The sequence below is a fragment of the Lethenteron reissneri genome, chromosome 34, assembly GCF_015708825.2.
Source record: "Lethenteron reissneri isolate LAM-NWPU_2019-01 chromosome 34, ASM1570882v1, whole genome shotgun sequence".
Taxonomy (NCBI): domain Eukaryota; kingdom Metazoa; phylum Chordata; class Hyperoartia; order Petromyzontiformes; family Petromyzontidae; genus Lethenteron; species Lethenteron reissneri.
This window is the reverse complement of record NC_083812.1, coordinates 8,149,193-8,169,814: the sequence shown is the minus strand read 5'-3', so window position 1 is coordinate 8,169,814 and position 20,622 is coordinate 8,149,193. Positions and strand designations below refer to the sequence as shown.

The 20,622-nt window shown below is 42.1% G+C and overlaps 1 protein-coding gene across 1 annotated transcript in view; it reads left to right on the top strand.

The window, feature by feature from the left end:
• Window positions 1-20,622, top strand: part of LOC133350643 (E3 ubiquitin-protein ligase MARCHF1-like) — a 171,835-nt gene that overhangs the window by 36,747 nt on the left and 114,466 nt on the right. The window lies entirely within an intron of this gene.

Here is a 20,622-nt window from a genome sequence, read left to right as displayed (position 1 = left end):
CCTAGGTGCCCTCCTCTCGCGTCTATCGTGGCCTGCTGAGGTGGGTAAGGCCATACACCGCAGTTACCCTTTTCCGCCAGCAGCCAGCGCTATGCCACTACACATCTATGCAGAGTATATTGACTGTTAACCTGAATGTGAACAGTGGTAGATGGGTAATGCGCATTAAATAATCCCAGCAAGGTTGAATGTCCTATCATGCATTCAGTGCTAATTGGTATTTGAATGTGACAAGGGGAATCCTTTATGTCGGCTTAGCCTAAAATGAGTAATATGCCTGTATGGGTATCGTCAGCAATATCGCTAGATAAATGTGGCTGGGTGTATGTTATTCTGTCCACACCACTCTCTCCATGTTGCCTCTTTCCCTTAATTGATACCAACAGCATTGGCTCAACATCACTGGTGAGTGAGATATGAGCCAGTTCTTAGCGTGTTCCTGGGTTGCCTAAAATGAGCACCTGGTGCATTGTGTAAACATCAACACTGGGGAGAGAAAAGTGGCTGGGTATGGTGCTGGCCGCACCACCTGGACGGGCAATGTGATTGGCCTTAAAAGGTGCATGTTCGTTAACAGCATTCCCCCATTAGTTAGCATGTCAAAGGCTATATGGGGGACCATTGCCTTTGTGCGCATGTGTCCGTCATTTCCATCACCTCATTCTTCAGAAACCATGCATTTTCTATTAACTGTAACGATAACTGTGTGCCGTGCCAGCCATGCTGGCTTCCATCTCTTGCGTGGAATGGATCCACGCTCACAGGTATGCGTTTATAATGGGAAGCACATGACGGTTTCACGCCATATGTTTAATGCCATACCTCTTCTGAGCCAGGTCTTGTCAGATCTCAGACGATTTTTGCTTTTCATGTGGTAAGCAGCACTGTACCTCTCTCAGCGAGGCACGATGCACGTAAAATTGGAGGGGGGTTTTTTTCTTCCACCTTCAGACAAGATGTTTCTCATGAGCGACACTCTTTTCTCTTGACATACTGAAGTGGAGGCTATTTGAAGAGGTGCTCCTTTGAAATGTTGAAGCAAGGTCTTGCCTGTTCTGAGAATGTACAGTATCTGTAGAGAGCAAAGTGATCTCCTTCGCCACATGGTTGTAAAATATTCACGTGCCTTTTATACTATCACCCAAAGATGTCAATTGGAATTTGTGGACCCAAGTTTATACCTCCCCTTATCCCTTGCATTTCCATAACGGTTACCTATAACTGGGTTGTATCAGCATCTGTTCTCTTGTTTGCGAAATAAGCATTCATAATGTAGCTATGCTGGCAACAGAATAATAATAATTACAGTCGAGGTCACTTCATAATCATATTATAATTGAGGGGACACTAGTTTCTGTTGGTGGCTCTGAACCAGTGTTAGAAATTCCACATTCTCATGATGGGAGCCAGTCTCCCCACATGAATTCATACTCTTAGTTCTTTCAGTAAAGTCACGCAGGTAAAAAATTAAATTAAAATGAATAAAAAATAAAAACAATAGTTTTAATTTTATTTTTTACCTACGTGACTTTACCGAAAGAACTAAGAGTATGAATCCTTGCAGTCACGAAAGCCTCAAATCTAAAATCTCCACATGAACATAAAAAGGAGTTTATCTAGATAGAGACTGTAGCTCAATAAATGCCAAATGCTTCGGAGGAAGGGGAAATATTTAATTTGCTGTTGTAATTTTAACTACTGAAGAAGAAGGATGATGTTAACTGAATTATCCCATATATGTCTGATACAATTTTATAAACCTTCCTTTGCAACGGGCAGAAATATTTCTAAAATGTTAAACCTTTTTTTGGACGATCGTGCAGGACCAGGGGCAAGGTTTAAATTAGTAATTAAATAGACAGACCAAGTCCATCTCTGCAGTAGATACAAATGATGTACTTTTATGACATTCACATATTCAGGGTGGCACAGAGGTAACACTCGTGCTCCACAGAAAGAAGGTACTGGGTTTAATTCCTGGCACGGGTGCCTTGCCATTGGAAGTTTGTATGTTCTCTCCCAGTTCTGCACGGGTTTTCACAGGGTTCTTGTATTTTCCCCCCATAGGTCATATGAAACGTACAATGTAATTGGTATTGACTAGACATCACAATGCTGAAAAATTACCTGCAAATTACTCAATTGGGATCACACAGCAGCAACAGCAACATTGCCTCCGATTGCGAAAACTTGGCAGGACCCTCCTGAAAAAAGAAGTCTTAAGACTTTGCGAGACCTTCCTGGGTAAATAAGCATAATAATAAAACTAAAACAAATTTATGTGTGCCATCTTCTGGAACTTCCCAGTGATTTGTTGACAAAACCTGGTAGATGCAAAAGAGCAGGGTGCTTTCAGGGTGATTTGGATGCAGGCAAAAATATAAACATTCTTTATGATCTTGATTTGAAGTTTTCGTGACTGCAGGAATCCATACAGGTGGGACGGACGCTTGTGTTGCCCCCGAAACGTCGTGATTTATTTTATTTATACCTACGTGACTTTACCGAAATAACCAAAGAGTATTCTTTATGTTGGTAAAACATTCGAATACAGCTGTGTCACCCGAGAGGTTTAACAACGTTAGTGGGAAACATGGGAGGTGGTGGAACATCTGCTATTCATTACATACGTTGTACCAGACTATGAAGTTAGAATCTCCCTGACCCTACATGTTGGTGCTCAAATATGGATCAGAAATATGTTCTTCTTCAGTGCAATACTTTATGAATGTATCATGAGCATAGGGACAGATTGTTATTGATGAATACAGTAACCCCTCGCCACTTCGCGGTTCAAGTTTCGCGGCCTCAGTGCATCGCGGATTTTTGGAACTGATTTAAAGGCCTCATTATACCTGTGCAGTAACACCATCATCATCATCATTCATCATCACATTCATCGAACTGCACAGGTCTGTCATCGTCGTCATTGTCATCGTCATTGTCATCGTCGTCATTGTCATTACTGGAGTCAAGTCTCAAGATACTACTGTCATTGGTGAGTGTAGAACACCATAATACGTATCGTATGAGAGAGAAAGAGAGTGAATGTATAATATTAAGGTTTTATAATTAAATATATTTAAGTAAAATATATAGTATAAATATACATATTTTAAACATTCTGGTACCCACACACACATATACGGAAATTCCTAGGGGGCCAATCCTACTTCGCGGATTTTCACCTATCGCGAGGGGTTCCGGTCCCCATTAACCGCGATAAACGAGGGATCCCTGTATATTGTTATATATCTAGTCAACATCAGCTATGGTCAATCCACTGCTGGATGAAGGCCTCCCTAAAGGCTCCGCCATCTCTAATGATCATGCGACTAAGAGTCCACCTTGCACTTGCACACAAGCTAATTTAATCGTTTGAAAATATACTAATTCATCAAGGCCAGTCGGTGTTTCTCTGTGAAGCTTCAGTCTTTTCTATCACCAAATTATATTAAAATTATTCTTGGCAAAATGTAAATTTCTATTTTAAGATTCAGAGGAAATCTTGATTTTAAAATGTCAAACTATGCAAGTTAACGAGACTAAATTGCACGACAGAAGCTCATGTTACGATATTTAAATACACATCAGAGAATTACATTGTCAGATTCATAAAAACCTACGTAGTGTTTAAAAAAAATGCTAACATACAGACATCAACATTTAACACGTAGACTTTCGCGACCAATATTATCCATAATATAGCTTTTTAGGTTTGATCGTGTACATATGAATGTGTCGTTATTTAAGACAGAAACAGGAGGATTTCTTCACAAATCTGGCTATCGCCTGATGATGCTCGTTGTAATTACTGGTTAAACGTCGTACTCTGATTGTAAATGTTGTGGGTTTACTCTCCAACACACCGGTGTGCTGTACTCATAACGATTTAGCACGTTATGTTTACGTGACAAACCTTACTAATAGGCTGTGCTGGGTGGTGGCGGGTTTAACGACACATTTATATTTACGCGATCTAACCCAAAAAAACTCTATTATGAAGACATTAACATTCCTTATTTCAGAGCAGATTGTTGCGTAAACCTCACAGTACATTGCACAAATTCATGGTGGCATGTGTGGTTACCTACTATAACCCTTTGCACAAAATATATCCTTAGAGTTAATCGCGAGTCTGGTGAATGTGATCACGAGTTACATGTAGCAGCACGCACAAGCCCTTGTGAAGGCCAGCCTGGCTGTTGATAGCTATACTAATGAGCAGCCTTATGACATGCCTCCAATACTCCTGACGTTAGCACTGCCAGTTAAAAAAGAAAATGCTCCCACTGGGATAAGTGCACAGCTGCCATTTTGCAAAAGGTTTCTTTAGCTTTTGTTTTCCAACAGATTTATTCTTGCCCCTTGAGAGTGACAGACCTAATAAGCCTGCGGTGGGTCTGCTGCAGATAAACTGTGACCTTTTTTTCCTTTAACAAAATGTTACGAATGTTTGCTTATTGATTCTTAACAAAATATTATATCAGTGCTGTCAGCATATAAGGCACATAAAGCTGAATCCTGGGCTCTAAGAACCACTTGTGAAGACGTTCTTGACTCTGGCAGTGGTGAGGCTGATTGTATTTGTAAAAATTGTAAACTAGTCTTAGCTTTGGATGATATAAACAACCATACGCATGCATTGTGCATGTATTTCACCTCGTAGATTGAGTCATTCTGCAGAAGGCCACGAGCATTAAATATTTCATTTTAGTTTCCTTAAAGTGCCAAAGAAAATCTAGTTTTTACCTGTCAAACTGCTTGTGCAGCAACTGCAAATTGGCTACCATCATAAGAGAGCCTAGTAACACAGTAATGTTTTACACATTTTAAAGGGTCATGTTCAAGCACATCCATAATTCATAATATGCAAATTTCGCTGCTGCTAAACCACATAATGTATGTCATAATAGTAAAGCATTTCTAAGCATCTGTTTGAATGCCGATTTAAAATGTGATAATAACTACTCAAAGATGCAACCCTTGTTGATTGAATATATTTGGACGTGATTTTAGAACCAAGACCAGATGTTGAATAGAAATTAGCGAGCCTAATTACTAAATATTTACATAGAAATGAAATACCTAAATCATGGAATGCTTCAATTATTGCTATACTCGTAAAAGGTGACAACAATAATTCAAAGAATTACATAACTGGTGGCCTCTCATAACAAATATACACTGTTTCCTTTATGATCTCAAAGCACCGCATCTTTTAGAGGCCAACTAACAATGAAAGCAAGCTTGTTTGGAATTTTAAAAAAATCTGCCATTCACGAAATGCATACTGTCAATCAGATCCAATACTTATAAAAAAATATATATCATATTTCATGCATAGGAAACTGATGGAAACATTCAAACCCTTACTAACCAGTGTCCTAATACAAATATATGTGTAGAATTTAAAAAAAAACATTTATACATATTCAACAGCACGACTGACATGAAAGCAATGCAATGAAATTAATGAATACATTCCCACCAAGATTATGATGCAAGAAGATGCCTTCCAAAATTTGTATTGGAAATATAATCATAAGAGAGGTATATGGTGAAAATTCTAAGAGCAAGCCTAGTGACAGAATGAGCAAGACTAGTGACAGAATGGTGGCTAATAGCAGGAACACATCTGTAATGCGAGCAAGGATTGAGGGGGGGCGGAGTCTGGGTCACGTGAGGAGAGGGAGGAGTTAGGGTCACGTGGGGGAGAGGATTTAGGGAGAGAACCGGAAGGGGATCGGGGAGTTGAGACGGAGTGAAACGGGAGGAGGCCACGCTGGGCAGTACGGGGAGAGTGGCGCGGTCGCCACGCGGTGGGAGACGTCGGCACCGTCGGCCATCGGTGTCAGGACGCAGAGGGCTAACGGGCTGTGGAAGGCTAGCTGCAGAGCGGAGCAGCAGTGAGGCTGCAGGGCGGAGCAGCAGTGTGGCTGCAGGGCGGAGCAGCAGGGTGGCTGCAGAGCGGAGCAGCAGTGTGGCTGCAGAGTGGAGCAGCAGTGTGGCTGCAGGGCGGAGCAGCAGTGTGGCTGCAGAGCGGGGCAGCAGTGTGGCTGCAGAGCGGAGCAGCAGTGAGGCTGCAGAGCGGAGCAGCAGTGTGGCTGCAGGGCGGAGCAGCAGTGAGGCTGCAGAGCGGAGCAGCAGTGTGGCTGCAGGGCGGAGCAGCAGTGAGGCTGCAGAACGGAGCAGCAGTGTGGCTGCAGAGCAGAGCAGCAGTGAGGCTGCAGAGTGGAGCAGCAGTGAGGCTGCAGAACGGAGCAGCAGTGTGGCTGCAGAGCGGAGCAGCAGTGAGGCTGCAGAGCAGAGCAGCAGTGAGGCTGCAGAACGGAGCAGCAGGGTGGCTGTGGAGTGATCGTCGGAGGAGACGCGGGCCTGAGCGAGGACGCCGTGTGAGCGAGATTCTACGAACCCAAATAAAGGACAACGGAGATCGACACTGAGAAAGAGTCCTTTATTACACATCTGAGATAATGTTCATGGAAAAACAAATTGATGAGATTAGTTCATCCATGGGGAGGCCTTCATGCAGCAGAGTAGAGAGCATGGCTGCTGATGATGAAGGCATGTAGTATGCCGTAACAGATACTCAAACTTGTACTCTAAAAAGGTATGCCTTTAAACACATTTAGGATGAAGCCACATATCTAATATACACACCCGTGTATATTTAAATTACAATAATATGTACATTTAGAAAATTAGTGAACTATATTTAAAATTGTGCAGGTTTTGTGGAAGAGTGAAACTTTGCGTAATGGAATAAAGTATGCAATTTTAATTATAAGCAGCATGCATGGTCAGAGATATTCAAATGGAAAAGCCATAAAAGGAAACTTAAGTTTTCCAAAGGAATATTTTAAATAGCTTTCTGGCTTAGCTTAGCCAAATATTATGCTTGTATATTGGATGATCAAACTAGCAATTTGTTCGTTTTGTCGAATTGTCTTTGGTCCGTCAAATTTTATGATAATCCACTCTCTATCACGGCAGCCACCATAATTATTACTTGGTTAAATTAGGACCCAAACTGAGTTCCCTTCCTCCAAAAATTATCACCTCGCCACAGGAACCTCTGTGAGCAAATCACTGTTTTATATAAAACAGGCAACTGTGACTATTTTCAAACGAGTGTATTATTCTTATTTTTCGGTTTAAAGCTTTCGTGACTGCAGGGATTCATATTCTTGGTTCTTTCGGTAAAGTCACGACTGTATTATTATTTATTACTAGAAACAAACTTGTGCTTCATCAGACTTTTTTCCATATCACTGAGTAATTCCTGACAGCATTTGAAATCGTTTCGCTGAGAACCGAAGTTGTAATTTACATATCGAGTCCAAGCTTCACATGTTTTTTTTTTTGCAATTCCCCACTCCAGACGTTAAGTATGGGCTATGACATTTTCATGTCAGGTGCACAGAGTTAATAACACTTATTGGGATTTGATGACTCACAGTATGTTGAGAGGGTACCACAGATTAATTCACCTTGCTGTTGATGTGTATCTTTGTCGTACACACTTGTACCAAGAAGAATTCGACCCGTTTCACGATTTAGATCAATGTCTATCCTTCCCACATTGGCGCTTCGAGTAGTTATGGATAATGCTATGGCCTTTTATGATCTAATTTCATGAGGCCCAGAAATGTCATTGCTTCAGAATTATTAGAGCAATGAAATATATTGAAAGATATTGAGCAGGTTTTGATGTAGGCCATTTCCCAGTTACATCATCTTGCACATCAGAATAAAATATAACATAACGCAGTGCGCATTTATGTCTGAAGCACTCAATTTATATTTCAATTGTGTAACTTACAGTTAAATCGAAATATAAATTACAGTTGCTTAGCAATGATTTGTCATAGCATTAGTAGTCACGACAAAAGTTTCAGGTGTTTGATATTATAGATGAATTACTACCTGGTTAAAAAAACTACATTTTGTCACGTAGGTGAAAATAAAAAAAACCATATAAACTAAAATAAAAATCACTTTTCAGACATATTCGAAAACACTCTTAAACTCATGCCACACATAGTGGTAGTTTTCTTCAACGGTTTTACTTCACTTGACTCCTGTGTCGTGTTCAAATCTTGTAATCAAAATTTTGTCTACTTCCTGTTGTCCAATCAATTCAAAATGTTGCACACCGCACTCAGATCCGGTTACAATGCATGTCTGTATCAAAATTGGCATCAATTAATCAATTAATTTGCTACTATTATTTATATTTTTTTTATGCAGGTAAAAAACGCCGTGGTCCCTAAACTCTCGAATCACCTGCTCCGTGTGAACGAGTTACAGACATAATCTATTAATTCCAGTCAGCGTTGATGTGGGAGCAGGCGCCGCATCATTGACGTACTTCTCAACCGTGAGTTAAACGAAGTTGTTAATAAAACAGTCGTTTTTTTTACTTTTTTTAAGGAGTTTTTATGTTGTTTATTTATAGTGCAAATGTACGCCTGGGCAGTGACAAACACGTCAGTGAGAAAATGCTCAGAATGTCCCTCAATGCTAACCACAATGTCCCCTGGCTCCTGCATATTGACAAATGGGGTTCACATGTTGGCTCTCTTTTGAAATGGGGAACAGATCATTACATTGGAGGAACGGGTGTGTGGAATGTTGGGTAAGAAAGGCTCTCGAACCCACAGTGAGCCCAGAGATACGCAGCCGGCAATGGGAGTCTTTGAGGGAGTTGGTGTGGCCCACTGGATGAGGCTATGTTAGTTCCTTTACAAAATTAGGAACGATGAATAACATTTCAAACTAGCAGAGTAGCTTAACTCAAATTTCGATTTAAAGCTTTCTATATTATTATATTACTTTATTATGTTTTATTTTTATTATTTTATTACTTCCCTTCTACGTGACGTTACCGAAAGAACCAAGAAGATAGCTTAACTCAGCTGAGTGATCACAATGGTCGTCTCGACTTAAGCGACAAAGAGCGTTATCCACTGACAGTCTGGTTTGTGTAGAGTATCTGCAAACCAGACTTTAATTGCATCAACTCCCTACAAATCACATTTGAAACTAAAATAGAGCGAATTATGCCGCACCACGCTGGGCGAAAACAGTCTTTAAAGTGTAAGCTTCAAATAGATTTTGTTTTTTTATTTCAAAGTGCTTTGAAACTGCACAACAGAAGGAACTCGGACAATTGTGTTGAGATGTGGGCAGCTGCATTGTTTTACCCGTTGATTTGCATTCTATTTGGGCTCATTAACATGTTAAAACATATCAACATCACTCCTTTCTTTTTTGTATGCAACTGCATGTGTTTGATTTTTGTACCACAAATGTCACCATGGGAATCTTGAGAACCAAAAGAGTCTCATGCCCGATGGTTTATGGATTGAATATCCCCCCTCGTTTGAAATATAATAGAATAACAGATGAATGAAACATAATAACAGATGTTTCATACTGTCACTGAGAGAAAGGAAGATATTGACATTTTGGTTTACACACCTTCAGGAAATATCGATTTTTACAAAGAAAGAGGGCCTGATTCATGTAGGGTTTGTTTGACACTTTACCAGAATTTTTGCTTTAAGGGAAAATTTCACAAAAGCGAATTTGCCAAATTTACGTAACGGTTTTTCTCTGATTTGCCATGTTAAACGGGTGGACCCCATTCTGCAAAAAATCCCTGAAGCCAATCAGGAGTTAGGGATACCCTAGTTGATATCAGCATGCTCACCCCAAGTGACAGGCTAAGCATAACCAAGCAGGCTCCGTCTCGATTTAAAGCTTTCGTGACTGCAGGGATTCATCTTCTTGGTTCTTTCGGTAAAGTCACGTAGAAGGGAAGTAATACAATAATAAAAATAAAACATAATAAAACAATTCTCACGACGTTTCGGCCACAAACCAGGTCCGTCGAGGCGACAGAGTCTGAAGGACTCTGTCGCCTCGACGGACCTGGTTTTCACCTGAGGACGGCTGCTTGCGTTGTGGCCGAAACGTCGTGAGAATTGTTTTATTATGTTTTATTTTTATTATTTTATTACTTCCCTTCTACGTGACTTTACCGAAAGAACCAAGAAGACAGGCTCCGTCTGTTTCACACATGTGCTCAAGTGTGTATGTGAGACTTGCTCTGCCTTTCCGCCAAGGTGCTAATTACGCACAATGATGATGATGACAACGATGTTGCTGAAGACATCGTCATGCCATGTCGGTCGTGGGGTTGTTGGAGCATACTTCACTCCACTGGATCTATGTTGGTTGGTGAAGAGCGGAGACCCGGGATCAATTAAAATTTAAATAGCTACTTGTATTAGCTATGGTCAGTAAACAAAGTTAAGTCAATAGCCCATAAGGTTGCACAGGGGGTCATTGAATATGTGTACGCATGCATGCTTGAGTGTGTCTGTATATGGGGGAGTGGTAGTGTAACCTTTACTGCACTTCACTGCGAACCCGACGGCCCAAGTTCGATTCCCGCTCACGGCCAACACCAGTGACAATTATCTGAACCGTCTCTGGGCTTCCCCGAGGTCGATTCAGCCTCAAATCAGTACCTGGTGCGGTATGTAAACATCACCACTGGGGAGACAAAGGTGGCCGGGCGTGGCGCCGGGCACCCACCCCCTCGCGTGCCGTGCCGGCATGTCATAGGTGCTGCTCGCTGTTGGGTGTTTGTGTAACGTGGGAGCCCGGTGTCCGTGCTCCTCCAACCTGAGCACGTGGTTCATAGTGCAGTGCTGCGCCCTTCTGCCACCACCCTGTGACTCGTGTCTAAAAAAAGAAAAAAAAAGAAAATCTGTGTTTTTGTACGAATGTGAGTTTCTAAGTGTGTGTATGTGTAGTGAGTCACTTCGGAGACACCAGTTAGGAGGCAGCAGCGTTTATTCTACACTATATAACACCGTTACACACGAGGACTACAATATGCCTATCTATTAGACACCGTTACACACGGGATAACTATGAACGGGTCAGAGCAGCCAACGTGCTGTCTCACCCACGACGTCAGAGACGGAGACGTAGCACTTAAGTTCCATTTCACCTGCAGACAGCCCCGATATGCGATCGGGGCTTCCCTTTTATCGTACTCGGCGCGGCCTAGCTCCACCCTCGGCCGTGCCCCCTTCTGGAACGTTCCCGAAGGTTCCAGGCTACCTTGCACGTGCCACCTGCCTGGCTCCGCCCTTAACCACGCCCCCTTCAGGAACTCTCCAGAATATTCCCGGCTACACTACCCGTGTCCACCCGGTCACCTTTGCCCCACATTCCTCACCCCGGCCCATCACGTGGTTCACCCGAGGCCAGTGTGACTTGTCCTCATATGCCCGCTTCCGCCAGCAGCCTGCACCACGCTCCCGAGTGACGAATCACGTGGCATTCACTCGCTGTGCTGGCGGAGTGGCTGCTATCACCTACTCTGTCGGTAGGACTCATCAGCCTCTCTCTCTCTGCTAGCACCCAGTACCACGCACCCGAGCGACCCACTGTGTGGTACTTGCATGGTGTGCGAGCCTCTATATCCATATTTCCTCATTCTACCGTACTTAGCGCTACGCGCCATCGTCATGCATTCTATACCACTGTCATGCGGATGGAGCAGTGGCACACTGCCCTATGGATCTGGTGACTTGAGTTTGCAATCTCCTGCTTTTTGGGTCAGGTGACAGAATGGCGTTAGGACATGCCATTACGCGACCGAGCCCAATAATCAATTATGAATCATAATATTGACGGTGAAAACCTACGTGCTAAGATAAGATTCTTTGAAGACTCTCCAAACGTATTTTTTTCCTCAAGAGGGTCAATTGGCTGAAATATCAAGGTCTTACTTTCCCCTCAGCGACTGTTGAAATTTATTTTTAAATTAACCTGTTATTTTCTAGGTTTAGAAAATCTGCGACTTCATGAATATGATTATCAAAGTAAACATCAAAGGTATCTTCGTGAAGGTGAACGATGCACGGTGACAGGCACATCGCTTCGTACGAGTGTCACCACTCAGCCAATAAACTGCCTCGTTCACCCCGTTACCATTACTTCCAGTGTCTGAGAATTTGTTCAATTGCACATGATCTAGCTTTAACAACAACAAAAACATGTTACTCCCGAAGTGGCTTCCATAATTTAGTACAGCAACCACGCAATTGATACTTTTTCCTTCGGAATCATTGGCGCATTTAAGCATTGGTTTTTTTGGTATTGGAAATATCGATCCCTTCACCATGGATCCCTGTGCACAGAGTGCACTGCAAAACATTTCACCAGGCAGATTGTTTTTTTGTATAATATATTTAAGAAATAGTACAGGAAAATACATATGCATTATTTAACTCAATTAGCAGTATGCATCTGCATATTTGCAAATACATTTTCGATCGGTACTTTGGGAGAAATAAAATTCCCCAAAAAAATGCAAAGCACTAATTTAATGGGTAATAGGTATGCATAATTATAATTGTTAAAGCTTGATTTGAAACTTTCGGGACTGCAGGAATCCATACTCTTTGGTTCTTTCGGTAATTTATTTTTATTTTATACCTACGTAAAACCAAAGAGTATAATTGTTAAGTGTCATTTCATGAATATCTCTTGTGAGGAAATACATATATTTTTTAAAGAGAATGATGACCACGATATCACAATACAGGGTGTTTGAAATCGCTATAAATCTCTGCAACCACGAACCGCCCATGAATGAAACTCTTACCACTTGAAAGGGCGGGGCATAGAGTTTCAAATGATTACCGCTAGATGCCTCTCCCAGCGCACAAACAGCCCCTAGCCTCAGTCATTCGCAAGACGGTGACCCTGCAATACAAGGGGCGTTTTGCGTTCTGCAGTTCAACAAGACTGAATCCGTAATTGCGGTGCAGCGTGCGTTTCAACGTTGTTTTGGCATTGATCCGCCAATGTCAAAGAGCATTCGTCGTTGGTACCGACAATTTGAGGAAACAGGCTGTTTATGTAAGAGGAAGAGCACAGGGCGACCACGCACCACAGAGGAAAACGTGAGAAGAGAGGCGTTTGGGACGAATTCAACTATCGTCTCGATGTTGTCCGTACAGCAGGTGGAGGGCACATAGAGCATTTAAACCGTTTGTAACTTTTTGTGTAATTGTAACATGTTTCCATCATGAAATATACTGCTTTGAAATTGGGTAAATTTTTTGTTAAACACGCTGTATTTTCTTAAACAGATCATATAATTTATTAGGTATAGCCCTGTGAGCCATTTGGCTCTTGAATCGGGTGCAACCGCAAAAAACAAAAACATGAACAAGAAAACATCTTAAAGTGACTATGTGCAAACAGAAAATCCAAGAAAAGACAGAAAAATTTTGCAGAAAAAGCACCGTACACCAACACTGTGTGCAAAAGCCCAGTGGGATTCAAGTCAAACAACAACAACCACAAGACAACTTAGATTAAGGCCATCAGTCTAACTCTGAACCGATGACAGCAACCAAATTAATTTATTGTGAATTCCAACTTTTTTTATGAACGACATAACAGAACACAGACAGGACACAGACAGAGCGCAGGCAGGAAAAACACACACGAGTCAATAACCCTGCCTTAAAAGAATAAAAGCAGAGCATCTGTGATGTTTTGGGCAATCGGCCTTCACAGCACATAACCGGTTTTACAGACTGGTAATAAAGTAGTGAAATACCTGTGAATCTGTATACACATCGCGAAACTATGTATTGTTGTGATGCCACATTATGCACTTGGGTATGTAATTATATTATTGTTTGTTAAAAATGCGCAATTCTACTGATGCAGGTTTTACCCTGCTACATGTTAGGCCTCTATACAGTACCGCATATTGTGTGCAAGAGTTAGTTACACTCGCCAGCATTTCTACCAAAGCCATAGATAGCCACGGGGTGGCATTTAAAATTGCCAACGACCAGAGAGCCACAGCCACAGCTCTGCCGTTCACTGTGTTGTGCCATTGCGTGGCAATGAACCCGTTCGCGGCAGTGCCTCGGTATCCAGCAGTGCAGAAAAAGTGATAAAAATTGTACTGGTAGGAATCTCCTGGTTACACCAGCCCACAGGGTATTATTGTGTCCGTCGTGCAGGGAGGGGCTGGGTGGGGAGGGAGGGGCTGGGTGGGGAGGGGAGGGTGGGGCTGGGTGGGGAGAGTGGGGCTGGGTGGGGCTGGGTGGGGAGGGGCTGGTCACCCCGTGGTGCCCTTATAAAACTCAACGTTTAACCTACTCACGCCGGCTTGTGCCCGCCCTCACAGTCGGCCATATTTGCGGAATACACCACGCCGCCGTTGACCCTGGACATTCACCGAGCAACCTAACGTTCTTACCAGCTCCCTCCGCAGGAATGTGTTTATTTTGTGCGTGCAGAGCCTGACGCATTCTCCATGATGGGCCAGACACGTGGGTTCCATTAAGCACATCTGAGCACGTGTGCACTTGCCAAATAGTCTGAAACAAGACCGGTATTTTGTGAGGGCGTTGCTTTCACCATCCCTATATGGTTGGTGCTCAGGATTTTCGTTGGACACAAATGCAAGCGTTTAACTTTGAAATGCGTTAAACAGAAAATGTGCCACGAACATTTCAACAAAACATTGATGTCTGATTAATACCTTGGAATTAGATAACCAAACACCTTTACGGGGATTGTATATCCAATTAAAGTAATTTAACCAACTAATTAATATCTCGACTTACTCGGGAAGGAGACAAATAGATTAATTAGTTACAATTTACAATCTGTTTTTGTAAATAATTTTTGTATGTATTGAGACATAATTTCCACCATCATCATGATCAGTCCACTGCTGGATGAAGACTTCAAGCAGCTGCCATCTCTCATAATCCTGTGATGAATTAACCCAACTAACACTTGCAAACAAGCTGATTTTGTTACTCCATCTCTTTGGCCATCGTCCTCTTGGGTGGCACTCTTACATTATTCTTGATAAGCAGTTTTCATCTCTGTTCGTGACTTGTACTGCCAAACCCCATTTACTTTTGTTAACAGTTAGAAATATGTCTTTAACCTGTACGGTTTTTTTTCATCCAAATGTTCCTTTCTGTCTCTCAATGTTATTCTGAGCATGTGTAGTGACATCGCGGAATGTCACTCTGCAGTGCCGGCCCTAGAGAGGCATGGTGTGCGGTGTAACAACATCGCGGATACCACGATGATGTGGGTGTAGTACCGGCCCTAGAGGAGCCTGGTGAGCGCTGATGGATAGCACGAGATGGCACAACGCTTGCATGCAGTGCCAACCCTACAGGACTGGGTATGGGAGTGCCAGCCATAGGAATGAGGTTACTAGAGGCCATGGCACTCTGGTTGACCCGAGAGGACACGTGACCGGTTAAGTCTACAAAGGGGCCCAAGTGGGGGCTAGGGGTGGTCACGTGGTTGGCATCCAGATCCTTCCTGAGGATTCTGGAAGGTGGTCGTGGCCAAGGGCGGAGCCAGCCACGCCGCAAAGAATATAAGCCGGTTGTTGTTCATCCTGAAGAAACCTTCGTCTACGTTCTCCGTTCAACGAGTCTCCAACACGTGGACCTGGACCCGAGCTGTGGTCCCGGTCCGTAGTAGCAGTTACGTTGTAATTAGTGTAGCTAGCCTGGTGGTCACCACCATAGGTTGTTATTCTGTTAAGGGGAAGTTACCCCGTGTGTTGGAGTTAAATAAATGTGTTTCCTCCAAGTATACGTCTGCGACTCAGTTGAACTCACTACACATGTAACGCGCGGTGCTTTTTATACATGTTTCGGGGTTTTTTTCTGTTCATCAATGTCCATTTTTTGATCCATATGTCATAGCATCCACAATGAAGTTGGTGAAGTTAGCCCCTTGACTTCCAAGGTGAAGATATGAAGTCGGAAACGCACACAAATGCCTCTAGTTTACACGATCAACCTTTGCCATGATGATGCAGATCACTTAAATACCTACATCTTGATGAGTTACATTATTTACAGTGAATGTGGGATTGCTCGTAAAACGTGTTTTGCCAACAAATGGAAAGTCATATGACTTGAGAATTTACACCAATGGCAACAGGCCCATGTACATGTTGTTGAATGAGTCGAAGCTGTGGTGCATGGGTTCAAAGTTCCCAATATACTGTAATAAGTATGTAACGCCTTTGCAAGACATGCTGGTCTGAATAATTGTACTATCACAGTCTAACGGGCTAATAGATATGCAGTGTAGGTTGAGCTCACAATCTATCACAGGCTGATTTAGTTCCGGTTAACTATAACATTAGTGTTATGATGTAGACTATAATTGTACTAATTTCAATGTAGCTTTGCTCTGGTCAGTGAAGCAATTATTAACTCAACCGCAAGACGTGCTGTATATCATTCCAGTTTATTGTCAGATGAAATATGCATGAGAGTTTGTAGCCATGTAGGTTGTATTCTTTCAAGTATATACAATAAACACTTTTCAAGTTTCACAAACCTTGTATCATGCTATTTTGGAAGTGGCATAATTTAAATATTCCTAAACGTGAAGAAAATTTGAATTTCAAAATCCTCAAAACCTTGGCTAGAAAGGTCCCAAATGGGACACAACAAATGCCATGGCCATGAGCGAGGCTGAGAGTACCACGTGCATCAATATTGCATTCACAACATGTACAGAATCATATAACCAAAGCTGAAGGTCTGCAGGGGAAAATAACTATAACGGTATTTGTTTTTCAGACCTAAGAAGTATTTTATTTAGCATTTATAATTCTGATTGTAATTTTAATAACCTGACTTTGAAATGATTTCATACCTTCCCAAAAAAATGAGGTGCTCGTTAAACAGGTCACGTGACCTTCAGTGATTACAGGCTAACACCTGGGGCAACGTTTTTATTGTTCAGTGACGATGGATAGACATTAAAATATTATTGTATGGACGAGCCTTTTGCCTGTCCAAGGACAGGTGTATTGCAGTAAATCTGAAACTTGCAAGCGAAAAGCAAACCGCGACGTGATGTATTCATTGCATCAATGCGTGTGCAATTTGTAAGGGCGCGTTGACACAGACCTATTTCATTTTAAGGTTATAATCCCTTGTTCATCATGACGTCCTTTTTACTTCTATGTCTCAATAGCGGTATGGAGATCGTGTGACGTGAGGGTTCTGCCTTTGTAATGAGGGTTGTAAGTTGACGCTAAGGAGGGGGGAGGAGGCGCCTCGCCCCCCAATGTGGTGACGTCACCCGCTTATTAATATTAATGATGGGGGTGTCCATTAGGAAGACGTCACCTCTTCATGATTATTAATGTGGGGTGGGCTGTTTGATGTGGAGTGACGTCACCTGCTTATGATTATTAGTGAGGGGGGGTGCCACATGTGGAGTGACGTCACCTGCTCATGATTATTAATTAGGGGAGGGATCTATGTGGAGGACGTAACCTGTTCATGATTATTAATGAGGGGGGCTGGCCGACGTGGAGTGACGTCACGCGCGGGACACACAGACAGTCTTGTCTCATTATAATAGGAAATAATGTGTGCAGCATCCTCGTAGCATGCTTTGGGGGGAAATAGCGTTTTTTTTTCTTTATTAAGTCAATCATGAAAACATGTTTTTATCCTTTTCCCCAATTTTATTCCGCTCAGTGTCATGTCATGAGAATCACCAATTTAGATCTTCAGCGAAGCAATGCAACCCGTCAAGTTAGAGGGTGGCCCACATACGTGGATATCACAGAGCTACCTCTGAGACACCTCCAAGTGAGCTCTGGCACATACAATAGAGGCCAGCACTGTACATATGGACAGTTGGTCAGATGATGGCATATGTGTTAATCGGAGCTGAAATTTCAGCCAAAATTTGGTTAAAAACTAAAACAAATTTCTGTGATGGGTGTTTTTGTGTGTGCAATCATTGGCGACTCGGCTGAGACCACTGGCTCACTGCGCTGGAGAATCCCGGTGCATTCACAGGCAGGTGCCTCGATTCAGCAGTCAGTTCTGTACCCTGACCTCTGAGCCACCTCACCACCTCCGCATTGATGCATTTTTAAAAGCAACCAGTTTTGGTTTTTATGTTTTTTTTATACAACATGGCCTCGGATCAAATTTGTAATATTCAACTCTGTTTGAAGCCATTCTGGTTCAGGATTCCATGCACTATGTGAGAATTGGTCACAAGATAGAATCCAGTATGGTTCGGATCGGATTTAATACAAATAAAAATTAACTCAATCAAGCCGATAATTGACTACAAAAAACAATATACAACTCCTAACAGACATTTTATAAACTGTCCCATTAACAATGTAATTCTACATTTTCAAACCATTGAAGAGATAACATCTTTACCTGCAAGTACTGCACATTCCCGGGTAATAAACCACAATACATGCAGCTCCCATGATGCTTGCCTGGCAATAGGCTTGGCTTGACTCGTTCACGATAATTAATTAGTTAGTTGAATTATGCATGCATATAATCGAGTGTCTTAGAATTATATACAGTCCGATATATATATGATGAATTCAAGTCGTGTATGTTGCACGAAGGCGAATTAAAATAGGGAGAGATAAGAGGAAGACTAGATTTAATAAGATGGTGAGGCAAAAATAATAGATTCTTGAATTGATTGGTGATCCTAAATTGTGCAAAATCAATGTTTTGTGAGTAGGATGCACCGTTACATGATTAGCGTCATATTTAACCAGTTGGCTTCTCAGTGTTCTGCAAGCCAGGACAAGGCAAAGTCCCGTTTGCTCTTCTATATTAACTGTTTTTAGTACTGCAGTTAATATATTTAGCTTTCTACTTTTCAACAATTTAATTATAATGATAATCATGATCCATTTGTTTTAAATGTATCGTGTGATTAAAAACGTTTTAATATTGAAATTACTGCAGTTAAATTCATTTTTTAATACGTTCACTGTATCCCTGAGAGAAAAATCAATATCACTTTTTTAATAGAAAGGACATAATCCGATGCGATGACTACGTTAGAATCCGATTTTTATTCCGATCAATTACAATTGTGGCATTGTTAAGACAATCTCCTGAACCAGCATATTTGATGGGTCTGGGGATCATGCCATTAAATCCGATGGTATACCCCGAGCGTATATACAGCTGTATGTATATATACATACATATACACAATCATAGGATGGAGCAGTAGTGTAGCGGTTAGCGTGCTGCCCTACAAACTCGGCGACACGAGTTTGATTCCTGCTCATGGCCAACAAGAAGTGACGATTATCTGAAGTGGTCCTGGGCCTCTCCTAGGTCGACTCGGCCTCAAATGAGTACCTGGTGCAGTATGTTAGCATCACCGCTAGGGAGACAAAGGCGGCTAGGCGTGGTGCCAGCGACCCACCCCCTCGTGTGCCGTGTCAGCCTTCATAGGTGCTCGCTAACAGAACTTGGCCCAACAGTTTGCTAAGGATATACGGGTAATCTTTATCTTTATATATACAACTTATACATATATGTATATAACAATTGGCATGGCTGTTGCTTTAGTTACCATAGCCTGTCGTGGCTTAGTGCACCCAGCACTGGGGCAAGATCAAGAACGTGTGTGCAGAGTGTTTGGCCAGCCTTGGCTGCTGGTGTGTGAAGCCAGAGCCAAAGAGCATGCCACAAGAGACTAACGTCCTGTGCCAGCGTCGTGTCTGGAGTTACCTCCGCTATCACGCACCATACATTTATATTGATAAATAAATCCGCTGCCATCAGTATCGTACATTTGGACAATTACCAACCAATTTTTTTATTGCACGTAATCATTCTCGCATGCATCTACAGGGCACGGTGTTCTCATTTCACGTCTGGATGTCACAACACTCCTACAAGAAAAATACATGATTATGATGGGACGCAAATTGTTGTATTCAGCAGAATGTCTTGCTTCAGGGTTAATTCCGTGCAGGTCCAATTAAAGGCATCACCTGCTCACAGTGACGCACAGTCTGGCCGACTGCAGCGCTCACACCACAGACCTGTTTTGGGCAGAGCCTAATAGTGGCTGTAAACAAGGCAGTAAGCACATGTCTTTGAAAGGAGTTAATTATTGTTATTCAGAGTTTCTGCCAGCTTTTCAGATGAAACCATTGATGACTTTCCAGCAATTGGGAAGGTACGCCATAAGTACCAACTAAATGTGTTTTTATATGGCTTTTTAGCTTTTGAACAATGTAATTAACTGAATATTTACGTGGAAATGCAACCTCTTACGTAATTGATTTTTAAGAAGACAGCCTATACAAATGATGTGTGAGTCTCAAGCTCTCCATGAGCATCATCACTGTTATAATTATTATCTGGCATTATCATACACCTCCATAATAATAATCACAATTATAGTCATTATAAATGTAATCGGTCCAGTATTCAGCTCAATTCACAAGGGTCTTGAATCATAATCTGAGTCAGCTTATCTTTTTAGTTTGTTTTGGTTTTTTGCCAATAACATTTTCCATTGTGTATTACAACAAAGACAGCTCTTACTAAATAAATAAACTACAGAGATTGAGGACAACCTCATTAATGAGCTGATAAATCTGGACCCACGTAAAAAAAATCCCTTTACATTATGCATGATGTTGCAATTCAGACGGGGGGTAGGGGGGGGAGAAGCAGTTAAGAGCCTTGAAGTGTGTTACCGCAT